This window comes from Ursus arctos, unplaced genomic scaffold (genome assembly GCF_023065955.2).
Source record: "Ursus arctos isolate Adak ecotype North America unplaced genomic scaffold, UrsArc2.0 scaffold_25, whole genome shotgun sequence".
In the NCBI taxonomy this organism is placed as follows: Eukaryota; Metazoa; Chordata; class Mammalia; order Carnivora; family Ursidae; genus Ursus; species Ursus arctos.
The window spans coordinates 37,680,345-37,708,186 of NW_026622930.1; the positions used below are offsets into that span (position 1 = coordinate 37,680,345).

The 27,842-nt window shown below is 44.4% G+C and overlaps 2 long non-coding RNA genes across 4 annotated transcripts; one reads left to right on the plus strand and one right to left on the minus strand.

Annotated features, from left to right (window-relative positions):
* On the minus strand, positions 1 to 20,447 carry LOC130544785 (uncharacterized). The gene is made up of 4 exons (XR_008961380.1): positions 19,984 to 20,447; positions 19,733 to 19,819; positions 8,089 to 8,228; positions 1 to 671 (listed from the first exon to the last, which is right to left on the minus strand). It is a non-coding gene; the product is annotated as an uncharacterized LOC130544785 (long non-coding RNA).
* On the plus strand, positions 16,061 to 27,502 carry LOC113242308 (uncharacterized). Of its 3 annotated transcripts, none has more exons than XR_008961378.1 (7): positions 16,061 to 16,513; positions 20,439 to 20,602; positions 20,713 to 20,886; positions 24,030 to 24,117; positions 24,456 to 24,550; positions 25,889 to 26,080; positions 27,275 to 27,502. It is a non-coding gene; the product is annotated as an uncharacterized LOC113242308 (long non-coding RNA). The 3 variants fall into 3 exon arrangements; XR_008961379.1 differs by having other exon boundaries at positions 16,062 to 16,164; positions 16,430 to 16,513; positions 25,889 to 27,502; XR_003311867.4 differs by having other exon boundaries at positions 16,152 to 16,513; positions 25,889 to 25,941.
* Positions 27,503 to 27,842: the final 340 nt, after the last annotated feature.

Consider the following 27,842-nt stretch of genomic DNA (forward strand, 5'->3'; position numbering starts at 1 on the left):
GTTACCTCTTAAATATTTTTTATACGTACATGTGTACGGGTCCATAAATAATATGTATTATCGCCTTTTTTAGTGTACGTAAGCCATATTATTACTCTGAACATTTTATTTCACGTTTAGGTTTTTTTCATTCAATTCGATGTTTTCAAAATGTATCCATTAATACACGTAAGCTATAGTCCTTTTGTCTTCCCTGCGGCCTCTGTTCCATGAATGTACCATAATGTCTTTGTTCAGGTCTTGTCGATGGAAAATAATAATAGCAATAGCAACAACAACATTGAGTGCCTACTATCCGCCAGGCATTGTCCTGAGTCCTTTATGTTGCTTAACTAACGTGATCCTGTAGCAATCTCATTTTCTATTTGGAAACTGGGGCACAGGGAACAAACCACATGCCTGAAATCTTGTCAGCTAATCCATGACCATCTAGCTCCCGAGTCCTCTCTCGTAACCTCTATGTAGTCCTGCTTCTTAATCTAGACTGATTACTTTGAACCATTCCAAACAATGCTGTAGTGAGTCACTTTGCACTCCTGTGTGAGAGATCCCCTATGGGTGTGGGATCAGAGGGGGTCTTCATCAGCTTGCCTCCACATACTGCCAAATCGCTCTTCCAAAATACATTCCCACAAGCTTCTATTCTTCAAACGGCATTCCTTGACTCCCTCCTGTATAAAAATGAGGCAATTATCATTCCATTCTGTCTTCCTTCCTTTCTTTTACAATCTACCTTCCGTTGGTTACATTTACTTGGTTAAAATTGTTGATATTTATATTCCGTATAACCTCTTAACTTTTCTCTGCTTTGTCCTTAAGTTGATTCTAAAGTCAGACACCAGTGAAAGGTATTTACACATTTATAACCATTTAAATAGTGTTCAGTGCCTGGAAGAGCAGGGTGCTGGAATGGCATTCCCTCCCTGCGGGCCCCAGAGTTACCACCCTAGGGCCACATTAAGTAGAATGTTCATAGCATCAAGGATTAATGGAGTCCCTTTTCTTCCTTTCTTTTTTTTAAAGATTTTATTTATTTATTTGACAGAGAGAGAGACAGCCAGCGAGAGAGGGAACACAAGCAGGGGGAGTGGGGGAGGAAGAAGCAGGCTCCCAGCGGAGGAGCCCGATGCGGGACTCAATCCCGGAATGCCGGGATCACGCCCTGAGCCGAAGGCAGACGCTTAATGACTGAGCCACCCAGGCGCCCCAATGGAGTCCCTTTTCTTACATTTAGCTTTAAATTGGGTCATGTTTAGTTGACTGAGGCACTTGTGTACCTTCCCTGCGCCCTTGAAAGTCATTATCTTTTTCCTTTTCATTTTGTTTTCCATTATCATATTCTCAAATTTTCCCCAAACTTTCTTTCGCCATCCATTCTACTGAGTGAGTTGGCTTTTCCCTTCCAAAACTCCCCTGCACCACTCTGGACTTGCCCTCTGGGCCTGCAATACTATTCTCATCGTAGAACCTTTTGTCTGCCCCTGCTCTCCTGCAACAGAGCCGTTTATCGATTGCATATCTCCTTCCTCCTTAGTTTACTCCCTTATTTTGCTGGAGTATATCCTTAAGTAACGTCCCACAGAAGGGGGCATGGAAGATAGATCTTCTAAGTCCTCACACATCTGAAATGTTTTTACCCTCACACTTAATAGTTTGGCTGTACATAAAATTCTGACCAATTATTAAGCTGTGGGAGAAGAGGAACAATATCTATATGGGAGGTCTTAGTTTTCCTCCAGATGGCCAGTTCAAAATTTTTAGAGCAGGGCTGGCAGACTTTCTTTGGCTCTGGGTGCGTGTCAGCTGCCTGGGCTTTCTGCCCTACAGGGGTAGGGGACTGCCGGGGTGTACCAACAGGGAAGTTGCCAGTGTTCGCTCCAGTTATCACCTTGACCCTTGGCCGTACCTGCTGATTCTGAGCCCAGAGCCTCTCAGCAATTTTGTTAGTAGACTGGCTCCAGCGGGGAGAATACATGGGATCTCAAGTTTCTCCACCTGTTTCATTTAATAGCCTTGTCCCACCCACTTTCCATCTTGCAGAAATCTGTTGACCATTTTCTATCACTTTCAGTAGTTTTATTTCCCCATTTATTAGCTCTGTGACCTGGGAAATTTATTTAACCTTCCTGTACCTCAATTATCTCATATATAAAATGCAAAATAATGGAACCTACTTTATTAGGTTGTTATGAGAATTAAAAGAGTTAATACACACACAGCACTAGAACAGCACTTGGCACATACTTAACTCCATGACACAACTCAGTTATTATTGTGATGATGTGATGGAGTCTTGAGGGGGTGGGATACAAGATCCCAGGCTGTAGTATTTAGCCAATTTACTAAGGGCTCTGGTCTCAGGTGGAAGAAACCCGTGGAATGAAATCATCTGGGGTTTATTTGTCTTTGAGCTTGAGGTCCCCTGGAGCAGTGCTTCTTAAACCTTAATACGCACCATGATTACTTGGGAACCTTATTAAAATGCCAATTTTGATTTAATAGGCCAAATGTGAGCTCCATATTTCACATTTCTAGCAAGTTCCCAGGTGATGCTGATAGTGTTGACAGTGCGTATGTGTCTGTGTGCGTACAATGTGTGCCCTGCCTGCGTACACTACATGTAAATCTGAAATAGATGTTTTACTGTAAGTCATGATAAAATCGCTTGAAAAATCACTGCCTAGAGAAATCCAGCCTCATTCTCGGCTGTCCGTACAAGAGACTTTCCCCTGCACCCTGCCCAGTGCTAACCTTGGAAATCAGGATAGGGTTTTATCCAGGAAGCAGTCCTTACTTACTGCAGTAAGAGTTCATCTCAGACCCTAAGTCCTGTTATTTGAGGCCCGTTCTGCACGGTGCCCGGGATGTTACGCAGCACTATCTACATCTCTTGCTGGTTTTCCCAGCACTTCCAGGCTTCTGGCTTGGTGCCTCTTTCAGACCACCAGAGACCCGACACCCCCTACCCCTTCCCTGGGATATCTGGTTTCACTCTTTAGCTACTGGTTTAGGGTTTCTCTTCCTTGGAAGACAGGGACAGCTGGGAATGTGGACCTCATCCTGTCTGGGTTTTCCCCTGACAAGTGGCGGTAGTAGCAGGATATGAGGTGCTCAAAGACCACTCACACGCTATTATCACCGAGAGCCGAGTGAGTAACGAGAAGAACAGGTGCAGTGGACTGGATTTCACTTCATGGGCAAGTGGGAACACTACGGGACTCAGGATGACACGGATTTTTAAAAAAATCAATGGGGGGGGATGAGTAGGTGAACACAGGGGATCTTTAGGATGGTAAAATTGTTCTGTATGATACTATCATGGTGGATATATGTCATGCATTTGTCAAAATCCATAGGATGTCAGACATAAAAGAGAACCCCAGTGTAAACTAGAGACTTTAGTCCATAATAATGTACAGTATTGGCTCCTCAGTTGTAACAGACGTACCACACTCATGCAAGATGTTAATAATAGGAGAAACTGGGGAGGAGAGATAGGGTAGGTAGGTGGGAACTCTCTGTACTTTCCACTCAATTTTTCTGTAAACCTAAAACTGCTCTAAAAAATAAAGTCTATTAATTTCAAAAAAGTAGAGAAAAAACTAATTTTGCTGGGCTATTGTGATGGCTAAAATGGATACAACCTATGAAAGCGCTAAATGAATATCCATAGCAACAAGAACAAAAACAATCAATCACCCGTGTCATACATGAATACATCATCCCTCCACACGCCTCTCCCTAGAGGTGCCCACTGCTATTGAAGTGACTTGTATCCTCCTAGACCTTTCCATGCGTATGTATATATGTAAGGGGGATCATACTTTTGAGGCACTTATATACTTTCCCTGAGCCCTTGAAAGTCCTTATTATCTTTTTTCTTTTCATTTTGTTTTCCATTATTATATTCCTTTCCAGCACCCCATCTGCCATTAAGGCCAAGCCCTGAGGCTTATTGTGCCCTGTGTCAGAAAGGTAAGACACAGACCCAAAAAGGAAGTGGAACCCACTATGCCTTCTCATCCAGAAGTAAATGCAAAAGAGAAAAGAGGGTGAGAAATTCAGACACGAGGGTCCTTGTTTTCTCTTATCTCTGGGCTGCACCTTGGGGTAGGTGGGGGTATAAACACACTCAGAGAGCTACAAAGAGACCCCAGGGCGTGGTGTTTACCCTCCAGGGACTTAGCTCCAGGCTTAAAGCCCCTTCTATAATGTACATCATGAGCATTCTTCTGGGAGGGAAACCTAGATGTGGACTTACTGAATGAGGGCTATGGGCATGGTTCTTATTATAAAACATAATATGGGCACATGGAAATAATCCTTTAAGGTATAAAATAAAAAGTAAAAATCTCGCTCCATGATCCACACTCCAGGCCCGCTTTTCACAGATAACTGTTTTTCATCTGCTTGTTTATCCTTTTGGGTTTTCTGGTGGTCATCTACATAACTCAACTAACCTGTTTATCCTGTTTCCTGATTTAGCTATTGAACGATGCTTTGAAAAAGAAAAAATGGGCTCACTTATACGAAACCCTCTTTCAACTTTTGTTAATTTATTTTTATTTTTAGTTCTATTATCTATTTTTATCGTTTTAAAGATACAGCTCTTTTGATGCAGTAACATTAAACAATATCTCTTCCACTGGGAAATATGAGGAAATAAATACTCTTTCCCTTCTCTTCCTCCCTCTTTCCCCTAACTTTTTTCTATATTATCTGTATGTGCCCAAGGTCTTTTGGATTTATAATTAAGTTTTACACGCTTTATCTATAGAAAGATTCTTTTAAAAATCCAAAGAGCATTTACAATGGTCATGTGACTATCATCCATTCTTGATGGGGATAATATAGCCTAGCCAGAATATATCATAGTGGGAAAGCCTGAGGCTTAGAATAACTCTGCCACTTAAGAATTGTGTGACTTGGTTACTTAATTTCTCTATGCCTTAATTTTTCATCTGAAAAAAATGGGATAATAATAACTACCTTGTAGGATTGTTTGAAGATTAAAGGAAATTATCTAAAGCACTTACCACAGTGCCTGTCATATAGTAAGAATTTCAACAGCAGTTGTATTATTATTAGTGTTATTATATTGTTATTATTTAGGTAGTGCGAATGGATCCATTAAGAAGATATTATAAATCTTATGTTATTAAACCTGTGTCATGATAAGGAAAATATTCCTAATACCAAGGTTAAGTGGATTCTCTCTCTCAACACAGTTCAAAATTTCATGTCACAGCTTAATTTGCATTTTAGACCATGATTTTTGTATTTCCTGACACATCTAATTGACTTTCTATTTTCTTGTTGAGTGAAGAAACTAATAATAGACTTTATCATACTGTGTGTCAAATAGCCAATCTTGAGAAGAAAGAGATTATGCAATCCCTGACAAATGAAGAGAGAGAGCCCCTGGTTTCTAACCTTCTAGTTCTGGTTTCCATGTGACCTGGATTTTTTTCCTATTCCTCAGATACCTGAAAGAGCCCCCATCCTAGTCTTATAATATCCCCCCAACACACACATATTCATTAAATGGTAGCACATGAGGGCTCCTTTCTTTGAAACCCAGCGATGTTATAGAGGGAATTGTAGTGAACACATCTAGAGACTCTTCCAATCCTGACATTTTTTCTATGGTTTTAAGCTTTTCTGATAGTCTGCTTATCTAGGCTTTCCGCTCTGGCTAAAGTTTTCCTATTCTCTTTCTCTCTCTTTCTCTCTCTTTCCCTCCACCCTTCTCCCCACCAGCCCCCCCCCCAACTTTCTGATAGAAACTGAGGACAGAGAAACACCCCCACCTTGCAGCAAGGATCATTTTGGCACTTTCATCATTACTTCTCCTCAGGTATCCACAATGGATACCAGTATGCTAAAGATAATCATCCTCTAGCTTCAGCAAGTTCCAAATCCCTGCTCCATTTAAAGGGATACTATATAAAACACACATTTCAGTACATCAGATCCACAACCACTATGAAGGAAGAGAAGGAACGTTTCTGCTTCTTGATAAGAAGAACTAGCTGATCACTGTGTACATCTTAGCAGTTACCAAATATAAATGGGGGGCGTGGGACACAATTTTTTAAATCTTGAAATGTCCTAGAAATAAATACCCTTGAGGTATAGTTTGAGATGTTGTGCAATGCCAAACTTCCCTGAGGACTGGGGGAGGGGGTTACGTACTAACAGACATAAGCTCTCCATAGAGAACTAGCTCCTGATGTTTCACGACGCCTTCCAACAATGTAAATGGTGTCAGTTCCCCTACATTGACTGTGGTGTTTTAATAAATCAAATTATCAAAGCTCCATAGATGTAAAAAAAAAAAAATGAAACAAAAACAAGTGAAGCAAGCATAGTTTGCTACTCTAACATCAAAGAACTCCAAACCATAAATCCATAACATTCACTTTCAAAAGCAGAGGATGAAAAATATGGAATGAGTTTTTTAGATTTAATTTTAAAACAGCAAAAGTATGTGAAAGCAGAAGAGAAATGCTGAAAAGCAGAAACCAGAGCAGAGGGCACTTCATTTTAGAATTTTTAGCTTCTCCAGGGAGCATGAGAGCTTAGTTCCTTCATGGCTGGAAAGCCATAGGCAAAGTTTGCAAGCGCTTTTTGTATTGAGTCCAGTCATTCAGCTCAAGTCAGTAAATCAGACACCCAGGGGATACATAACACATTATTAAATTTATGCAAGAGCTCTGAGTTCATCAAGGAAAATAAAGAAAGGTGCTAAATGTCACAAGTGAGTTTGCTGGTAATCAAGCCATCCAATATTAAATTGATTTTGAAGTCACACAGTCTCTTTTTCTGCAAAGTTTCATTCATAGCAGACACTTGTCACTTTTTTTTTTTCTTTTTTGGGGGTAGACACATTTCATTTCCCTTCTGATAACATCTCAGTTTCCTTTCAGGGAATTGCTTTTCCCAATGTACGCAATCTTGGTGGGAATTAGTGCCTGCCCCCAGCCCCACAAGCTGGCAGGCTGGGTGTACCTCATCCAGCTTGTCCATGGAGTGAGCAGACAGAAGGTGAGCATTAGCACAGACTCACTCAACAGGACACTCTCCCCAGCCTGAGAATCCCAGGGGAGGGATATGAATGGTCACGAGAATTTATTTGTCCCTGCTGATTTGCCCTCGTGAGTTCCCTTGCGTCCAGCCCATTCTCCAAACCTGGTTTTTTAGCCCCTCAATGAGTTGTCTCAAGTAGTCATCCAAAAAAAATCTATTTTTTCTTGAGATCGTCAGAGTCTATTTCAGAGGTTTGTGATCAAGAGGTCTAATGTATTCATTTGTTCAAAGAAAAAAATTTCTTGAACATCTGTGTTTAGCACAGGAATACAGAGACATGGCTCCTACCCTCAGACAGACTGAGATTGCTACATAAATAGGTAATTCCGGTGTAATATAGGAGGCGCTATTATAGATAAACAAAGATCACAGGGACAGAAGTCAGTGATTCTGCATAGGGGACATAGAGAATGTTCCACCAAGCAAGCATAGTCTAGTTTTGAAGGACAAGTAGTCCACCTTCACAAAAAAAGATGAGCCAAGTTTTCCAGGAGCAAAAACAAAGCACACACAAGACATACAGGCCTGGAGGAGCAGGACATGTTTGAGATGCTTCCAGAAGTAGGCTGGGGCAGAGACTGCATGAGCGAATGAGTTTTTGGATGAGGCTGAGGCTACATCACGAAGGACCATGCATTCAGGACAACGGGACTGGTGTTGAATAAATGGCCGATGGAATGGCTAATGCCAAGAAACTCGAACACATTGCCCTCAAATACAGGAGGTCTCAGAAACAGTAGGTGCGCAGAAGTAAAACTTAAAGTGGAAAAATAGATGCTTCAAATCAATCATATACAACTTTTTTTTTTCAAGGATTGACTTAGGTTAAGTACAAGGGTTTGCAGGCCATAATTAAAAAACAAAAACAATCACTTAAATCTCACGGTATTCCAGATTTGAAGATCTACTTCGTTGATCAGAAGCATGTCAAGGAGATAATGGGCTGCTCTTATTAGCTGCTAAAATATCAATACTCGGGAATATTTGAGAGTTACCTACCATTGGGAGACAATTCTCCATGTGTGTCTTGCGTTTCTGCACTCGTCACAAGCAAACACACCAACTGTCCCTTGTTTCAGACTACGTTTTCAAGGATGTGGTATATGACGGGCAGCCTGATAAAATGGCAGTGACGTCTCCTGCAGAGCAAAGGGCATAATATTGAACACCTCTTCAGTGTTCAACACTGGACTAGTCCTTATGAGAGATAAGAACCCCTACTTTCACTGCATATAGGCAGAGGTGACCAACGCATGTCAAACTAGCGTGACCAACACAAAATAATATGTAATCCAGTATGACAGTCCCTAGCAACACAAAATAATATGTAATCCAGTATGACAGTCCCTAGCAACATTTTATTTATATTGTTTAGATGCTTAGTAAAATGTTTTGGAACACTGTCAAATTTCAAATAAGACGAAAATCAGTAAAGGCTCAATGACGCAGAGAAAACCTCTTTGGAGGAGAACTTCAACTGGACTCTGAAGAACTGGGAGGATTTTTATAGGAAGAGATGGGGGGAAACATTTATTATGAAAGTTGAGAATGAGATTTCTTTTTTTTTTTTTTAAGAGAGGAAGCGAGTAAGGAGGGACAAAGGAAGAGGGAGAGAGAATCCTAAGCAGGCTCCACACCCAGCACAGAGCCCGACACAGGGCTTGATCTCACGACCCTGAGATGACGACCTGAGCCAAAATTAAGAGTCGGATGCTTAACCGAACGAGCCACCCACACACCCCAAGAATGAGATGGTTAAGGAGCAAGTTGTTGAATGTGGGTTGCCTAGGCTGGTCTCCTGTATTTATCCTCTAGGTGTCTCAATCTCCCCATCTGTGAAGTCTGGGAACTAATGGCCCTATTCCCCAGGGAAGTTAGAGGGAAGCGATGAACCAGCAGGTGTGAAACCTCTTTTGAAGTGAGAGCACGTAAAAGCTAAGATAGCTAAACTGATTAAATCAACAATTATCTTATTACTGCTGAATCTTCTCTTCCCCAGGCTAAATGTCCCTCGGTGGCTATACCCATGTGTCACATGGTAAGGTACGAGTCGTTTGTTGTTCTGTGTGACTACAACATAGTTTATGTTCTTCTCCAGTGTGGTGCTCAGAATTCTCCAGTTGTAGCCTGACAGGTGCAGATTGGAGAGGGATTTTCACCTTCTTTGGTGTATATATTGTCTTTGTACCGATGCAGGCCAAAAATACAATGAGCACCATTAACTCTGACAGTCCTGTCAACTAAAGTTCCATTTTAATGAGATCCGCTACTATATCTTCTCCATCCTGTACTTCTAGACTCAAAGGCAGGAATTTCAATTCAAGTCTCAATTTGTTGTCTCTAGATGACAGTTGATACAAAATGGTAGTAACGTTTGAAAAGATTAGCAACCTCAAGGATGCATAAGATGTTTACCTACGTTCACCCAACTGGGAAGACTGAACCATTATCACTTCCCAGTTTCCTGGTGCAGCTGGGCCATAAGCAACCACACCTCCATCTTTCTCCTCAATCCCTTCCTCCTGACCATCACTTCATTCTCAAATGACTTTGCCTCCTCCACCAGCCTGGAATTCCCTACCACAACACCTACGGATGCATCCATCTCCACTGGCACCAACGCTTTCCCTCTTAGCTCTGTTATCCAAGGCTGTGCTTTGGCCTCTTATGGTCATCATTCCAATAGCCCATGTTCTCTCTCCTGCATTTTTAATATTGCCCTCCTTACTGGCTCTTCTACCTCCAAACACACAACACACACACACACACACACACACACACACACACACACACAAAAATACCTTTCTGTCTTTTTCACAAAATCCATCTGTCATGGACTCAATGTGTGCCCCCTTAAAATTATATGTTGAAGCCTTCACCCCCAGTCAGCCTGTATTTGGAGATGGGGTACCTCTAAGGAAGTAATTAAAGTTAAGTGAAGTCATAAAGGCAGGGTTCTGATCCTCATTTCTCTCTCCACTAGCACTCGCGGAAGAAAGGCCAAGAAGGCAACCATCTACAAGCCAGGAAGAGAGCTCTCACCAGAAATGGAATTTTCTGGCAACTTGATCATAGACTTCCAGTCTCTAGAGCTGTGAGAAAATAAATTTTTGTTGCTTTAGCCACCCAGTCTGCAGTATTCTGTTAGGGCAGCCTGAGCAGACTGAGATGCCATCTGTTGACCTTCCCTCACTCCAGTATTGTCCAACTGGTCCATTTTGGTCATGGCCAAGTTTCTGGAAACAGCTCCTTAAGTTCACTGTTCCTACTTTCTCTCTTCCCATTTACTCTCTAACCCATGTCATGCAGTTTCAGACTCTACTGTTCTGTGACAGGCGCCCCTCCAAAACCCAAACTCTTAACAACTAAACTACACCACCTTGTAATAGCTATTGTTTTAAATACGCTCCTGTTCATTGCTACATCCTTATCTCCACAGTTACCCCCCATCCCTTTTTGCTTACATTATTGCCATAGCTTCCTGATTATTCTCCTCAGCTCCAATCTGGATTGCTTCCAAGACAATTTCAACATTGCCACCAGAGCAATCTTTTGAAAACACAACTCTGAGTATTATGCTAAGTTAAATACATCAGACAAAGAAAGACAAATATCATATGATTTCACTTATATCTGGGATCTAAAAAATAAAACAAATGAACAAACAAAACAAAACAAAACTCACAGATACAAAGAACAGATTGGTGGTTGCCGGGGGGCGGTGAGTGAAGGAGATCAAAAGTAAAAATTTCCAGTTATAAAATAAATAAGTCATGGGGATGTCGTGTACAGCATGGGGACTACGGTCAATAATATTGTATTGCAAATTTGAAAGTTGCTGAGAAAGTCAATCTTAAAAGTTCTCATCACAAGAAAAAAACCTGGAACTTTGTAGGGTGGTCAATGGTAAACAGACTTACAGTGGTGACCATTTCCCAATGTATACAAATATCGAATCATTATGTAGTTCATCTGAAACTAACCTAATGTTGTATCTCAATTGTGCTTCAATAAAAAATAAAATAAAAACCAAGTATAATAAAAAACAAAGCAAAGCAAACGTAAGTCTGATCACTACCCTCCCTCTGCATGAAACCCTCTTGTGCTCCTCACGGCCTGACTCTTCAGCCCACGAGGCACCTTGGGTTCTGGCCCCTGGCTACCGTTCTAGCGGCCTGGGCAGGCCCCGTTTGTTCCAGAGCGACTTGCAGTTTCCCCAAAAGTGCACAACACTTTACAACTTTTTACACATTTGTTCCCTGTCCCTGAAAGGATCCCCCCCGCCCCCCTTAGATTCACGCACAGGCTGCGGTGACTGACCCAAGAGGCCTTGCCAGCACCTGGTACCTCCCTCTCCAGAGGCCCACAAGCCAGACCCCCCTTTGCCAGCTTCCTCGCAGCTGGAAGTAGCCACGTGACCCACTGTCACGGGCAATGAGATGCCAGAGGAAGCCTGCAGTGGGACTTATGAACAAACAGACGTGGCCGGTGCTGTCCTTCCCCCGCTTTTATCCACCTTCAACAGGCATGTTCTTTTTGGAAATGTGGCTGTCCTGTTGACATCATGAGACCATAAAGCATGAGGATAAGAAGCCATCACTGTAAGGGTGGCAGAGCAGAAAAAGAAAGAACATGAATGCACAGCGAAAATCAATGTCCAATGCCTCTGGACTTTCATCTAAGTCACTGTTACTTGTGGCCAAACGACTCTTAACTAAAACATGGGTCTAACAACTTAACTCTTTTAAAATTCAGTCCAAGGTGTCTCTCTTGGGAAATACTTTCTGACTCTCAATTCTGATTCAGAGGTTCTTCCTTTGGCTCCTAAAATAACCCATGCATGATTCTATCACACGGGTTATCACACTTGATGTCCTCATTTATTTACCTGTCTTTCCTAGAAGACTGGGAGTTGCTAGAAGACAACATCACGCCTGTTTGATTTTATATTCCCCGTGACTAGCACATTGCCTGACACATGTTGGGCCTTTCAGACCTGACACATTACCGATTTGGAATCATAAAATATACGTTGAATCCTCCCTTTTAGGCAAAAGATACACCTTTAAATAATAAACTATAAAATTTTCTCGTAATTATTGTAGTCTCTTCATGAAGGTGGTAAAACTAATTTATTTGTGTTAATTTGGGCAGAGAAAGTGCCACAAATAGAAGAAAAATTCATTTATCACATTAGTAAGTTTCAAAACAAAGACTCTCAAACAAAAAACTGAGAGAATGTGCTGGCAGTGGATATTTACTTAAAATAAATACTAAAAAGAAGTGATTTAGGCAGAAGGCCTATAATCCCAAATGGAAACATGGTAATACAGGAAAGAATGTAGAGAAATGGAAAAGGTAAACATGTGGGTAACACATAATGAATATTGACTGTTTAGAACAATAATAATAATGTTTTGTGGGATTAAAAGTATGTAGAAATAAAACACATGATAACAGTAACAATGCCCAAACAGGGAAATCAGCTTAAATGTTGTAGGGTTCTTTTATTGTCCAAGAAGTATTAACGGTATCAATTTATAGTAGACTGTAATAAGTCAGGGACACATGTTTGTAATCTCTGTGGTAACTACAAAAAGAATAAAGAGTGTATAATCCAGAAGCTAATCACAGAAAATGGAATATTTTTTAAAATACTAAATTAACGTAAGAAAGAAGACAAGAACGTAGAAAGAGAGGAATAGAAAAAACCAGATGGGACAAACAGTAAACAAAGACGATGACGGTAGATTTAAACTCACACAGGCAGGCATGGTGGGCCTATCGCTCACCACACGGAAGAAGCCAGCTTGGGGAGGAAAGGTGGTTATCGCAGAGAAGGTGTGCAGAAGGAGACAGGAGGTGCCTTGGACCTTAAGACAGAGATGGAGGGATGTACTGTCAGATGAACTTTCTAAACTGATTACAGCCCCTGAACATGAATTTTCTGAGAGAGAAAGTTCACAATATCCTTACAATAAACTCTCCTTTCTGAGCTGATTTCAGGCAGTTCTGTTCCAACCTTCTGTTGCAAACAAATGACCCCTGACTGAGACAGCGGTCACGGTTAATAGGAGCTGAGAAATATGGTCTCATTAGACTGGCCTCTGGGGAGAGAGAACTAGTGTCTTGGTCATGAAGCTTCTATCACAAGAATGCTTTCATAGTCCAGCTTTCTATAATGATGGTTTCTGATTTTTTTTTTTAATATTCCAGAACACCAGGCAATCAGTCTTTATATTAATCTTAATGAAAAGGTATTATTGCTTATGTATAACAGAATACTAAAATTTGTAAAGCAAAAATGTTTCATTCTAAGAAAACAAAAGAAAAACAAAGACCTCTTGATTTTTCTGCCATGACCATCTGGTTTTATAATTAATGTCCTGCCAATATGCTAAAATATTTTCTATGTAAATCTTTTACATTCTTGCTGCATTTTCAATTAAAGTCTCTGAATTAAAACTTTGTACCATGAGTCAGCAGTTAAAGCAAACATGTTTTTTCCATTTATCTTCCTTTGGGAAAACCCAGTCCCAAATGCAGAATGCCTGCCATCCTGTAGTTCTTTTCATCAATCCAGATGTCCATAATTACTTCTGGAGGTTGCCATAGTGGTTTGCCCTGCCATTTGACACCATCTTTCCCATGATTACCTACTACGGCTTCCCTTGCTTTTTTCACTGTTCCCTATAAATACTCCCATTCACAGCGTACAACATACCTGTGGTCTATGCATCGTAAGACCTGGAGACACCTCATGTTCATGGGTGGCTTCATGCAGGGACAGCCGTTTCAGATTTGTGCTGGGGCAGAGAGACTCTCTCTTTATATCCTATTTTAGAAGCCGTTGTCCAAATCTCTGAGCTATAATGCAGAAAGCTAATATTCTAAGAAGTAGGGAAAATGAAGTTCCAGAGATCACATACGCAAAAGTCATGAGGTCTTCACAGGCATTATTTATGATAATGCCCTCCAAAGTGTGGCCCAAAGCCATTATGACCCCCATCAACATTTGGTTGGCCTTGGACAAATGGCCAACTGACCATCTGCTATAGACGTGGGTCTGTAAAGAGGCTGAGCTTAGTAGTGTCCTGTTGCCTAAATATCTAGGACAGGAAACACTGCTTTTCTTTTTCTAAAGAGGTTTTTTGTTTTTTTTAAGATTTATCTTTTCATTTTTGAAAGCGAGAGAGAGAGGAGGGAGGTGGGCAGGGAGGGAGAGTCCTAAGCAGACTCCAAGCTGAGCCCAACGCGGGGCTCAATCTCATAACCCCGAGATCACAATCCGAGTCAAAACCAAGAGTCACCAAGAGTCAGACGCATAACCTACTGTGTCACCCAGGGGCGACCAGCACTACTTTTCTTAGAGAAGCCCTTCTGAAAGCAGCCCACCTTGGACACCTGGCCTCTCTGCAGCCATTCCTTTCCGCGCACTCCTCTGCGCACACGCACGATAACCATCGTTATGACAGCGTCCCATAAAGCTTCATCAAAACTATTACTAAAAACTATACAGATAGTTTTGTTACAAGTCTACTACAAGCCACACGTTATTCTAGCAGCTTTACCTGCATTATCTCTAATCTTGCAGCTCTGCAGATGGGATATCTGTATTCCTAACTAACGGCAGAGGAAACTCACTCAGAGTGGTTAACTTGTCTCCAATCATATGCTAGTAATTTCCTCTTACTGACATGACTCTTCCCATAGGGAAATTCGTCTAGTATGGAAGGATCTGCTGGGATTTGAATAAAGAAGGGACAATCCTGAAATGCCAACGAGTAAATAAAAAACACTTCTTATTTAAAAAATGAGATTCAAATAACATGCAACTCTGTTGTCTAGTGCTTAGAATCTTCCTACGTCACACGCCAGATCAAAGCGAACTATTAGCGTGGCCTATTTAAGATGCTGAGCTAACGCGCCATCCTTTCACGCACACACGCGAAGGACAGCTTGGTTCTTCTTCACATGCTTCAAATGCGTGTCTCTCTGCCAGCGATCCTGCGATGGACTGAGCATAAATGAATATAACCATGTGGATTACATTTTTTTGGAAATACATATGAGCTGGTAAACTAAAGGGGAAAGAACTTGGGGAAAAGTTTATTTGGGGGTTTGATCAAAACCAAATTACTTAGAAAAAAAATATATATATATATATGGAATCTGCAGCAGTTCCACGAACTCCCAAAACCAACGGCCTCTAAACAACCCAGGCCTGGCACATCAGAAAGAGTGAGTTGAGACTTGAAAAAAGTCAGACCCAATTACTAAGTACATACTGCTTCCATAATTTTCTCTATGGAAACAACAAACTTGAAAAAAGTCAGACCCAATTACTAAGTACATACTGCTTCCATAATTTTCTCTATGTTAAGAAAACAAAGCCCATTGGTGGAGCCTGAGAAAAAAAAATAAGTGGGCAAAAACTGATGGTCTTAGCAGACCCAGGCAGTGTAGGTATTGAATACACAAGAAATTATCGTAACTACAATAGTAAACCCATTCTCTCCTCCCACTTTCACTGAAGCTGCTTGGAGAAAATATTGTTACTTTCTTCAGGATGAGGGGAAGTCCAGTTTTTTCACTCTTCTGTGAGCCCTGCAGTAGTTGTCTTGGGGCAGAATCCTACCCATCCGAGCTCTGACCCCAGGCCATAGAACCAGGCTTCTTATTAACAATGATTTTTTTATTTTAAAAATTGGTTAATCCTGTGACTCTCACTCCTTGCTTTGAAAGCTGTTGCATCTCTTTCTGTGGTCTTTTGGTTTGAGCTGATTGTTTATAAGTCGTTCCCCCTCCCCCCCTCCCCGTCCCCAGCACACTGAAGGCTTATTCATTCAGTCAGTGGATGAATAAGTAATTAATTTCAGTGCCGTGGACATAAACAAGGTGATGTAAGCAGAAGGTGACTCGGGGTGGCGATCAGGTAGTGGGACGGCATCTCTGAAGAGGTGACATTTGAGCTGAAGAGTCAAGAGTTCAGGGGAAGACAGTTCCAAGCCCAGGGCTCAGTAAGAGCAGAGCCTCCAGGCAGTAGAGAGCTGAATGCCATCAGAGAGCAGAAAGGTCAGAAAGGTGGCCAGTCGCTAGAGCACAGAGAAAGAGATTGAGAGAGGGGGGAAGGCTGGACGGGGAGGACCTGCACAGGGGATCCTGGTTCCTGAGAATGCAAATTAGATCTTATTCTAAGTATAAGGGGAAACCACTGAAGGGGTTCCAGAAAGGGAGTGACATTCATTTTGGATTTTCAGGGTGTTTTTTTTTTTTTTCTGTTTTTTTTGTTGTTGTTGTTGTTGTTATTTTGTTTTATTTTGAATTTGTTTTTAAAAAGCCACTTGGGCTGCTGTTTGGAGCACGGACTGGAGTGGGACGAGAGTGAACGCAGACAGATGGAGAGGCTGCAGCACCCATTCAGGTGGGAGAAAAACCTCCGGCCTCCCCTTTTTGGGGAAGGATACAAATATTTAAGCTGAAGGACTCTGAAGACCTGATTGACCTAAGATCCCAGAACCTGAAACTGTCAACTCAAGTTTTCTTAAAGGGGGGAACCAGTTATATTCAGAAGAGCAGCATCCATTATTATAGCTGTCCTCATTGAGTGTATTTTATGTGAGTACATCTTTATAGTTAAGATATTTTATCAATCCTACAATCTTATAAGTTGGGCATTACTAGCCCCATTTTTCAGATAAAGAAATTGAGGCTTAGAAAGGCTAAATGATTTGTCCAAGGTCACAAGCTAGTAATTGACAAAGATGAGATTTGAACTAGTCCTTGAAAAGGGAACAGAGAAAGAAAAAGGGAAAAACAGGAGCTACCAGGTAGAGAAGTAATAGACCCATTACATGAAAGGCCATATGAAAATTATATCACTGACTTTGGGGAGAGAAATGAGGGGGTTCTAAACATATATTAGAAGTTAAATTTTAAACACTTCAAAATTTAGGTAAGAGGGTGGGAAAAAGAAAAAGAAATAGGTCAGGTCAAATTTTGCTATTTAAAAAAAGCAAATAGATTTAAAAAGCACAGGCATCATCAGAAAGAAAAAAAATCAAATAGACACTCAAGCCTCAAGCAGGAAGGAAGGAAGGAAGGAAGGAAGGAAGGAAGGAAGGAAGGAAGGATGGATGTGGTCCCTCACCGCAGGAAATAAAAACTTCTCTCCAGAGAAGCAGCGTTTCAGTGCAGAGCCCCTTTATCAAGGAAGCATCTGGAGTACCCAGACAGGGGAAAGGCCCTCCAAGTGGGACAATTCGGTGAACAGGAATATCTTCGAGAGCGTCCCAACTCATTCCCCCCTTTTCCTTTTCCATAAACTTGAGAATTTTGCAAAAAGCAAATTAAGGGCTTGGCCAATACTCTGTTTTTTAAAGAAACAGTGACCTAGTGAGAAATCTCAGCGAGGTCAGGGCCTGGAGACAGACTGGTTGGGGCCCCCGCTGGGATTCCCAAACACGAGCCGCCTCCCTTCCGCAGGGAACCGGGGTCGGCCGTGGGCCTCGCTGGAGCTGCGGGGAAGCGCTCCGAGTCGACGCCGCTCGCTCGGTTTTGCTCAGAATAAGCAGCTCTTCTTTTGAACCACATTTCCCTCGGTTGCTGTTGTTTTCCTTGTGACCTGTGGGGTGTTGTGTGTGTGTGTGTTTTTTTTTTTTCTGTTCGAATTACACAAATGCTGGGGCGAGGGGGTTGCCTCGGCAGCCCCCACGATCCCCAGACGCAGCGGGACGGGGACTTGCTGCGCCCGGAGCCGGTCCAAGGCGCGCTTCCCGGCCAAAGCCCAAGAGCCGTGGCGCTGGCGGCCCAGACGCCGGCTGCCCCAGGCCTGCTCCCCCGCGCCGGCAGGGATCGGGAGCCCGGCCCTGCCTTCTTTCTTTTCCAGGGGGCAGCGGGCAGAGAGCGGACCGCATCCTCCTCCCTGCCCGCGACCTCCCTGCCCACGAGAGCCCTGCGCTCAGCTGGCCGGAGCAAAGACAAAACCAGATCTTCTCCCTCGGACTGGTCCCCTCTGGGTCCCCTTGGGACAAATGCAATGGGGAGAGTAAGTATGATATATACTACTCATCAGCTCATTAGTAAAAGTCACATATACAATATATTGTATGCTTTATCTTAATCTTCCCAACGACTTGACCTGAAGCTCAAAAGGGTTAAGCCACCTGCCCAGGGTCACACAGCTAATGAGTGGGATGCTGAGATTCAAACCCAGGTCTCTACTCCAAAGCCCTGCTCTGAATTTGGATTCATGAATTGATGCAACAGATATATTAAGCACCATCTATGTGCCAGGGAAGGACAAAACCGTGGGAGAGCAAGGACTCTGAAAAGATCATTGTGTCCCCTGACTACCACCCCTAATGTGGAATTTGATTTTTTTTAAGGTTTCAACATTTATAAGTCTGCTAAAATTAGCATAGCATATTCGATGTTTAATTTCTGGTGTTCTGATTGAAAAGTTCTATGTAAGTTCACTGAAGCTAAGCTTTTCTCTCCCGCGTGTGCCTGCATTCAAGCGCACGCTCCGGTAATCCAGGCGTGGGTGTGCTGGGGAGCAAGGCAGTGCAGCGTCTTTCTCCTTCAGGAGCTCGAGCCAGAGGAGAGGCAGACATGACACCTGTAATCAGGCAGCGTCCTGAAGGGGAAGCCTCACTCCAGACTCACCCCACCTGGCCCCCACCCCCCAGGTCTAGCCTCTGGATACCTCCTACACTGTCAGACCCCAGAGCAAATCTGGAGGCCAGAGAGCAAGGCGGGTAAAGCAGGGCTCCCTGGGGTAATTAGAGCCCAGTTGCCCACAGGTGCGACACAGGTGGTCTCAGCCACCAGCAATGACCTAGGAAAAGCCACGGGACCCCTCAGCTGCGACCAATCGTCTGCCTGCTGCCTTCTTGAAATAGTCCAGATTTAACGTATTAAACATATTAATCTGAAGTTAACAATTTGTGGTGGTTTCACTAAACGGTTTGAAGAGAGGAATGTACGGAAAAAGAATTCGATCTGATGGGAAAGCGGACTCCTGATGGACTAAGTGGCCTTCACATTCTGGCTTTGAAATAACTGGAAATGGAGGGACTGTTCACAGAAGTGGAGAGTCAGAGGGTAAACCCCACTGGAGTTAAAGAAACACAAACAAAACCCATCCCCTTCTGGGCCCCGACCTGCCATGTGACTCTGAGGACATTGCTTACTGCAGTGACAGCATTTTAAACAGCTGCCCAGAGGGGTTTTAAATAGACTTGATGTAATTCAATGATTTATAGAGCATGGGTTACCAAAATATTAAAGTTCTGAAATGCCCCCAAACCAAGACGGTGGCCCCAGCACTACCCACTCTGAACCAGAGAATTCCCTGCTGTTGGAGTGTGTGGTATATGCAACTTCGGAAAACTGCAGTTGTTCTGAATGTGGGGCCAGAAGAAGATAAATAGCCTCTAATGAGGAGACACTTGGATCCGTTTACACTCAACTCATCCCAGGATCACTGGCAGGGAGATACACAGTCAAAGTACGTGAAGAATAAGAAACTTTTCCAAAATACTTTGTGTGTGTGCACGCCTGGTCTGATGGCACATTAGCTCAGAGTCCTTAATAGGCAACGCCAACAGTTAGGTACTGTTCTTAACATTTTAAGACATACCCTCCCGGTCTTCGATGATTCAGTCCACGGAAGACACCCATCTCCAGGAAACAAGCCAGGCAATTATTCTCCAATTGCATATCAAATCTAAATATTCAAGGAAATTGCAGGGGGATAGAGAAAGAAAGAAATCTGGTTAATGAAGTGCCCGCAGACCTCTATTTTATAAAATAAGCTGCAATTATGTAAACATTTTATGGCTTTCATCAATTCCCCCCCACCCCAAAATGCAATGGTCTAAAATTGCATACGAGTTTGGAACTGGAGATCATTTCCATTCTTCCATTACATTCTTTTCAATATCTTGGAGCAAGCCTCCTTTTTCTAATCCTTACGGATCTCCACGCCTCAGAGAGAACACCCTGAACCAAAGGCAGGTCTAGGTCTCCGAGAATTCTGACAGCTTTGTTTATGTCAAAAATAATGAAAGATGACAGGCTATCACATTTAGACTTGTAACATGATCATTTGCTTCAGGACTCCCTGCTCAGATTAATTTGGAGACGGGGACGAAGAAAGAGGAGGAGGAGGAAGTGGGGGTGGATGAGCAGGAGGAGAAGGGCTCTTAAATGTTCTCCTTAAAAGAAGGAAGAGGGATGGGCAACCTGACGGATGCTTTTTACTTAGCTCAAGGGCAGGTGAAAACTGAATCTCTGTGTGGGCTTTTATCTAACTGTCCCTCCTATTTTAAATGCTTATTTTTCAGAGGACCTTTATGTTGAAGAACAATAGAAACCATGGTGATAATGCCTTGGATGTGGAAGAAAGTGGTGAGAAAGGCCACCCTCTCCTGCGCGATCCTCACCACCGACACCAGCCACCATCATCGCTACTACCATCACCCCAAAGAAGGAAGCGTCATTTCTTGGCGTAAGCTTGCATATCCAAAGTAGTTACTTGCTCTCTTCCTCTCAATCCAAACCAATTATACCATAGACCTTAACCTCTCTATTTTTCTTTTCTTTTTTTTTTTTTTTAAGATTTTATTTATTTGACAGAGAGAGAGACAGCCAGCGAGAGAGGGAACACAAGCAGGGGGAGTGGGAGAGGAAGAAGCAGGTTCCCAGCAGAGGAGCCTGACGTGGGGCTCGATCCCAGAACGCCAGGATCACGCCCTGAGCCGAAGGCAGACGCTTAACGACTGTGCCACCCAGGTGCCCCAAACTTCTCTATTTTTCAAAATCCCTTCTCATCCTTAAGCTAAGGCCCTGACATCCTCTCAAGGAGAGTAACTGTTTTGTGAAGTGTGTCTTGGCACATTCGGTGGTTGGTGGTTAGAAGAAGCCAAAATAGCATGGCAACCAAGGACCTTCTCTCTCAGACGGGGGAGGTCATACAAGATTTTCTACTAATACATCGGGGTGCAGAGACACAACACTTAAAACTTTAAGCCTCATGTAGAAACCAACATGCAACGATCTCCTTTGAAAGAGACTCAAAGGCAATGGATCCAATGATCCAATGAAAAGGAGATTTTAATATCTGAGGCTAATTCTCTTCTATTGGTGCTAGTTTCTATGGACACTGTATTGAAAGGGTTTTAGTTTTGTCTTGTTTAAAGCGAAACAAGAGGCTAGTATGGTGATTTGTTGTTACCGCATGCCATGCAGGAGGGGAGAAAAGTGGGAACCCTTCCACCATTACTTACCATCGGCACCCTCCTCACTCCCCTCCTAGATAGCTCATGTGTCTGATAATCCCACGGTTACATATGATCACTAATGCTGCACTAGCCTCGGAGGCTTCGTATCATCCTTGGAGAACCAGGAAACCCATTACTAACATGATGGTTATCGGGTCACCACACCAAACCACACAAGACCAGAGGTAACTTGAACAGAGGTCTTTTTTTTTTTTTTTTTTTTTTTTTTTTTTTTAAAGATTTTATTTATTTATTTGACAGAGATAGAGACAGCCAGCAAGAGAGGGAACACAAGCAGGGGGAGTGGGAGAGGAAGAAGCAGGCTCACAGCAGAGGAGCCTGATGTGGGGCTCGATCCCATAACGCCGGGATCACGCCCTGAGCCGAAGGCAGACGCTTAACCGCTGTGCCACCCAGGCGCCCCTGAACAGAGGTCTTAAACACCATCAGGATGCACCAGCTCTCATCTCTGCTTCTCTTAGTTGGTGTCTGCTTTACTCTCCCAAATCCACTTTCTCCATGCCTCTGGTTATGCTTACTGGAAGCATTAGAATCCCTCTCATGTCCTCAGAAACATAGAAGGGCACTCCTCTTTCCTTATACAAGCTTTAGTTTGGGGTGGGGGGGAAATCCTGGGGGAAGGACTCCAGTTGGCTTAGCTGGAGTCACTGGAACATCTCTGCATCGGTCACTGGGGGCAGAGGTGGGGCACAATGACTGGTCCAGGTTAGGTCAGCTGGCCATCCTTCAGCCCATGATTACGGCCAGAGAGGTGAAGTCCTATAAGCAGAAGGCTGCTCCAATTTGGGCCCCATGGCTGGGTCAAAAGGACGGAGAAGGGAGGAGAGTTTTTCTCCCCGAAGACGAGTAAGCAGAGTAGTGATGGTTACTAGGGTGGTCGGCTGGAGTTACACAGCCATCGGAATTGGAGCCTACTACGGAAGTAATCTGAAAAATCTGCACTATAACTACGCAAATATTATTAAGAAAAACACTTGTTCTTGGTTCCATAGACTTTGCCAGTTTAGAGACAGTGGTGGCAGAGATATTGATAAGCTCTACTGTAGACAGGCAAACGAATCAAATAGTGGGGGAGAGGATGCTGATAAACCAGATTCCTGGTCCCATCCCCAGAGATTCTGCTTTACCAAATTTGGGGCCCAGGAATTGACATGTTTAAAGCCCCCTCCCTAGGGTAATTTGGAGGTATCAGGTTCACAGAGCACCCTTCGAGAAATACAGGCCCAGCATCTCATTTGGTATCATGGCCAAGTTCTAATGAGAGCGTGAGTGGGTGCAGCAAAAGTCTCTCCCCTTTCCCAGCTGTGGAGGCTTTTTCTGCGGTTTCAGTTGTAGGTTGAAAAGAATGACCCTCCCTTTCCTAGTACTTTAGTCCTAAAGTCTTTTCAACAAAGCCTCAAAAGCCCCAGGCATCTAGCTCCCAGCTAACCTACTGCTCCAGGGTCTCACCCTTGCCTTGCTGCCTAGAATGGTTCCTACCGCTCCACCCAACTGGCCTCCGGGGCTGAGCCTCCCCCCAGCAGCCAAGAAGACAGCGGTGAAGGCTCTCAGCTGAGTCCCTTTCCAGGAACTGTCTTTAGTTCCTGGTACCTTTACACCTGGTCTAAAGTCACATGGCCTCTTGTACCCAAAAACAGGTCCACACGGGATATAATGACCCAGTCCCTTCCCTGGGGGCAGGGCAACTCCAAAGGGCCGTCCTAGCCCCAGAGCTTCCTATGGGATTAGCTGAGTCTCAGTGGCAACTACACTGCTCTTAGTATTTAATCCTTCCTCTACGTAGTCCTGTTTCCTCTACCCCCTTACCCCCTACTCCCCTACCCCCATCCCCATTCAACTCCGAGGAGGTATGATCCTGAGGGCCCTCTGCAATAAACATCCTCCATACCATTTCTATCACAGAAAGTTTCCCTGGGAACCCAAACTAAGACCCAGACCAGCCCAAGGACCCCATCCTCTTATCAATAGTTACGTAGCCCTGTTTTCAAGCAAGAAACTACTTTAGCTACAAAGAGCCTGCAGGTAATAAATATGCATTTCAGAAAAGCTTTCTGAAGAAAGAGAAAGTTTGCAGGGATGACCTTGCAAGGAACAAAATATGATAGAAGCCAGTCAAATCACCTCCTATCCACGCATGAGCACCCAAGCTCTTAGGAGACCATGGGAAGCAGCACAGGCCCAGAAGTGTGTGTGTGTGCGCACGCTCGCGTGCGTGTAAAAGGCAAGGAGCTCCACCTTTCCTGGAAAGGACAGGGGGAAGAGAGCCTCGGGGAACCGAGGACAGGCCAAGAACAAATTAATCCAGCTCTGAGAGGAAATGCGATGTACAGATGGAGCGTTAGCGAGGATTCCAGAGCCCTGGGATCCAGTCACGGCTCTGCCAATTCTAGCAGCGGGCAAGGGCCTCCATTTCTTTATCTGTGAAATGGGAATAACAATGACTGCCTGATTTCCCTCCCAGAATTCTCACAACCCTTCAGGGAGATAATGCATGCCAAACGTCATGGAGAAGCCCCTCTGCCTGTGACCTGACCTTGACCCCCACACTCCCTTACTGTCAGCATTTGAAGCGGGAACCCAGTGCTTTCCAAAGTGCTTCGGCATTAATAGTTCTGTGATTTATTGAGCACTTAGGAGTTACCCTCTCTGCCAAAGACTTCCGTGACAAGCAGAAAGCAACGTGCCAGCGCTTGACTCACGTTCTCGCTGACAACCCCGGGAGGTGAGTGTTTCCTCTGTTTTTCAGGGGAGGAACACCAGGATCGGAAAGTTGATCCACTTTCCCAGAATTACACATCTCGTTAGAGCGGGACTTACGGGTTGAACCAGCTCTGCCTGGTACCAGAGCTCTTAACCACCGGGCAAAACTGAAAACAAAACAAAACAAAAAACACCAACAATGCAGACGACTACTCGTACCCCCCCTTAAGCACATCATTTTAGGAGAGAACGTCTGAGTAGCTAACGGAGTTGGCTTCTCTCTAGGCTTGAAGAAGGGGTTAAAAATGCAGGGTCCCGTCCAAAGCACACTAGTAACTTTTCCCTTTTGTTGCATTCCAGGCACACATGTACTTCCCGCCTGCTCCAGGGGCCGGGACATCCTTGCCGAGGCTGCGGCTTATGACCTATCATCACCTTCAACATCAGCCTGGAAAGTAAGAAAAATATTATGTGAGAGGTTTTTCTCTCTTAAAGCCAGTCTTAGGGAACGAGCCATTTTCAGAGGGAAAGCAAGATCGTTGAAGGCCAATACACAGCGGGTTTATTTTAGCCCTATGTGATGCAATAATAATAATAATAATATATTTTAAAAAGTGTTGCTTAAGAAAAGGCTGGAGAGAATTGGGAGTCAGCTGGCTTGGGTTTAAGACCTGGTATGCAGCAAAACAGCCAGATATAGTTCTTTGGGGGAAAAGAAATCTAAAAAGAAAAGAAAAGAAAAAAACCGTCCCCAAGTTTGGGAAAGGGCAATAAAGCATAAGGTGTGTGGTGCTGTGCCAAAAGCGAAAGAATATTTCACTGAAACCGCAATCCCAGTCATATGCTATTACTTACGCTATGTTTGACAATGACTGGCACGGGGCATGAAGCAATAATGTCTGCTGGATTTGGCATCGCTCTATGTTAACAGGAAACCGTGTTCTTTTGATTCCGTTGATTGGTTTCCTGCTGAAGGCCATCCATGACAGGGCAGGGAGTATACAAGACTATTGTCCAATTTCCATTTTTCCCAGTGCCTCTTGCTTCTGGCAGGGGAAGCTGGCAGCCTTCATTCAACATGATCGGGCCCCAGCCTGGCAATAATGCATGCGAGGCTGGTTGTAAATGTTGCATTTAGCAGGTTGGCTAGGGAAGGAGGGAATCGGTGACGTGCGGAAGCGCACACACGGACAGACGACCGCAGATGAAGCACCGTTTGTCCCGGAGCAAAGGCGCAGCCTCATTCATTCCCTGCCACCGGCAGCAAGGGCCCTGCCACCACGTAACCGAAGATCTGCCTCCCACTGAGCCCTGACAACGTTTCAAAGGGCTAGACGGGTGCAAGAGACAACAAGAATGGGAATAGGTGGGGTTTGGCTGAGGGGAGGGTCTCCTTCCTCCATGGTTTCTAAGCCAAATCGTCTTGCTGGAAGTCCCTGAAAACTCAGTAGAGGGTAGAACGGTTGGGCCTGAGCCTGAGACAACCTGCATTGATTAGACCAGGTCACGTGCCACGTCCACGTGCGTGGCTGGTGTTCTCAGTGACACCACGGACAGAGTTTGGTATTTGATAGAGAGCAGGCGTGTTTTTTCACTGAGTTGACTTCAGGATGGAATGGTGAGCAGTTTTTGCTTTGGCTGTTATTTTAATATCATATCTGTCATAAAGTAATTCTTTTTAAAATGATAAAGGAAGACAATTCATGTGAATAGTGGGCTGGGGCTGGACCCTGGTAAGGCCATAGCCAGCTGCCAGGCCATCTCCGTGCTCAGCAGGCTCTGTTCCTCCCCAGCCTCCTGGCCGCCAGCTAGCGTGGAGGTTCTCTCCTCTTGAACCAGAGACGTGGTAAGCTCCAGAGACTCATCCCGAATGTCTTGTGACCATCCTCACTGATCTGACCCCTCTGCACATTACACACTCCATCTCCTCTTTAAAGCAAAGTAACAACAACAACAACAACAACCACTCATTTGTTTATTTCCAGGTAAGGAATTGCAGGCCACGCAATAGTATGGTGGGTAAATTACAGGAATTTACTTTCACAGAGTCTGCAGAGCGTGGCTTAACTCATACCTTCAGATTGCCTCCAGCTAAGAGATCCTTCCCAGCCTCTGATCTGTGAAACCCAAATCCCTTTTGTCACAGCTATAAGTCACCTCCCCACTCCCATGACACACACTCGTGCACACACACGTGTGCACACACACCCACGCACGCAGAGCTCTAGGTCAAAACCATACTCGGCAACCACCAAAGCTCTGATTCCGTCACCCCCTTGGTTGGCCTTGGTGGATGATCTGGGGACAGGGCGGGGTGGCCAGGGCCAGGTGAACAAAAGGAGGACTCAGAACGAGTAGCTGAGACTGCTCCCACAGGGTGAAGCTTCTTGGCAATTTACAGGAGCAGGAGGGAGAACCGAGCTGAGCCCCCTCCCGGCCCCTCCCTGCCTCCTGTGGCCTGGTGGGAAACAGGCAGAACTTCGAGAACCAGAACCGAGCTTCATGGAGGACAGTAATTAAGAAAGGAGGGGCTGGGGAGAGGTTGGTGGGGTTGCACCTTGTTTCTTCTGGAGATTGAAAGGAAGTGCTGGCTGGTTGGGCTCTCTGTTAGCATTGCTCCCTCACACTGTCTCCTCCCGCCGGGCCTCAGTCAGCCATTAGCCAAAACCTTTGCACTGCCATCTCCCTCCCTCCATGTTTCTTCTTTTTTCCCTTCCTTCCGCCTTTCCTCTCTCTCTCTCCTTATTGCGATATTTTGATCCTGTCTTTAATAAAGACTTCGCTGCAAGGCTGCCTGTCTGGATGGATTGGTGTGCAGTGGTCGCTAGAGGTCAGTTGGGAGGAGGGGACCCTGAAGCGTGGGCCAGAAGGCAGGGTCAAGGGAGCAGCCAGATGGCCAGGGGATGTCAGGGCGGGGGTGTCCGTGAGTTCAGACCTGGGTTGAGAGAACACAGGGCACCAGTGAGGCAGAGGTGCCCTCGCTCTCAGCAGGAGGGCAGCCAGGCAGCAGTCCAATACTTCCTCCAGGTCCTCCAGGCCCAGCCTCCCTTGGCCAGGGTCACTCAAGCCTGGGAAGTTTCTCCATCCTTCACTCTTTGGCTTCTTGAAGATTCTGTGGCATGCTGGGATCCTGCCCAGTTTATGTCAGTCTTCTCAGATACCCACCTTCTTCCTAACAGGTCTCTGCTGGGGACCCTTCCCACGGTCCAGAGGACTGCCCGCCTCTCCAGAGCCAACTAGCGGCAAGTCCAGATCGGAACCCGGATCTTTGAATCCTGGCCCTTGGTTCTCTCTGCCCCTCCATGTCACTACGCTTTACTCCCCAAATTACCGCCTACGGGCCGCAGATGGTCCTTTTGTAGGAAACAACCTCAGACTCGCTAATCTAAGTCAAGCAGAAGTGAAGCTAATCTGGTGAGAAGTGTTTTCTGTTTGGTTTGGTGTGGTCTTTCTGTTGGTGGTTTGGAATCCTACTGGACTTCGGATATTGTTTTTCCCGTCCCCGATACACTTTTAGACTCCATGATTTAACTGCGATCAACATTTACGTTAAGAGAGCTCTTAACCAGGGCACCTAGGTGGTTCAGTCGGTTAAGCCTCCAACTCTTGATTTTGGCTCAGGTCATGGTCTCAGGGTTGTGGGATCCAGCCCGCATCAGGCTCTGCACTCAGCAAGGAGTCAGCTTGAGATTCTCTCCCTCTCCTCCTGCCCCTCTCCCAGCACTCATGCTCTCTCACCTATTTTAG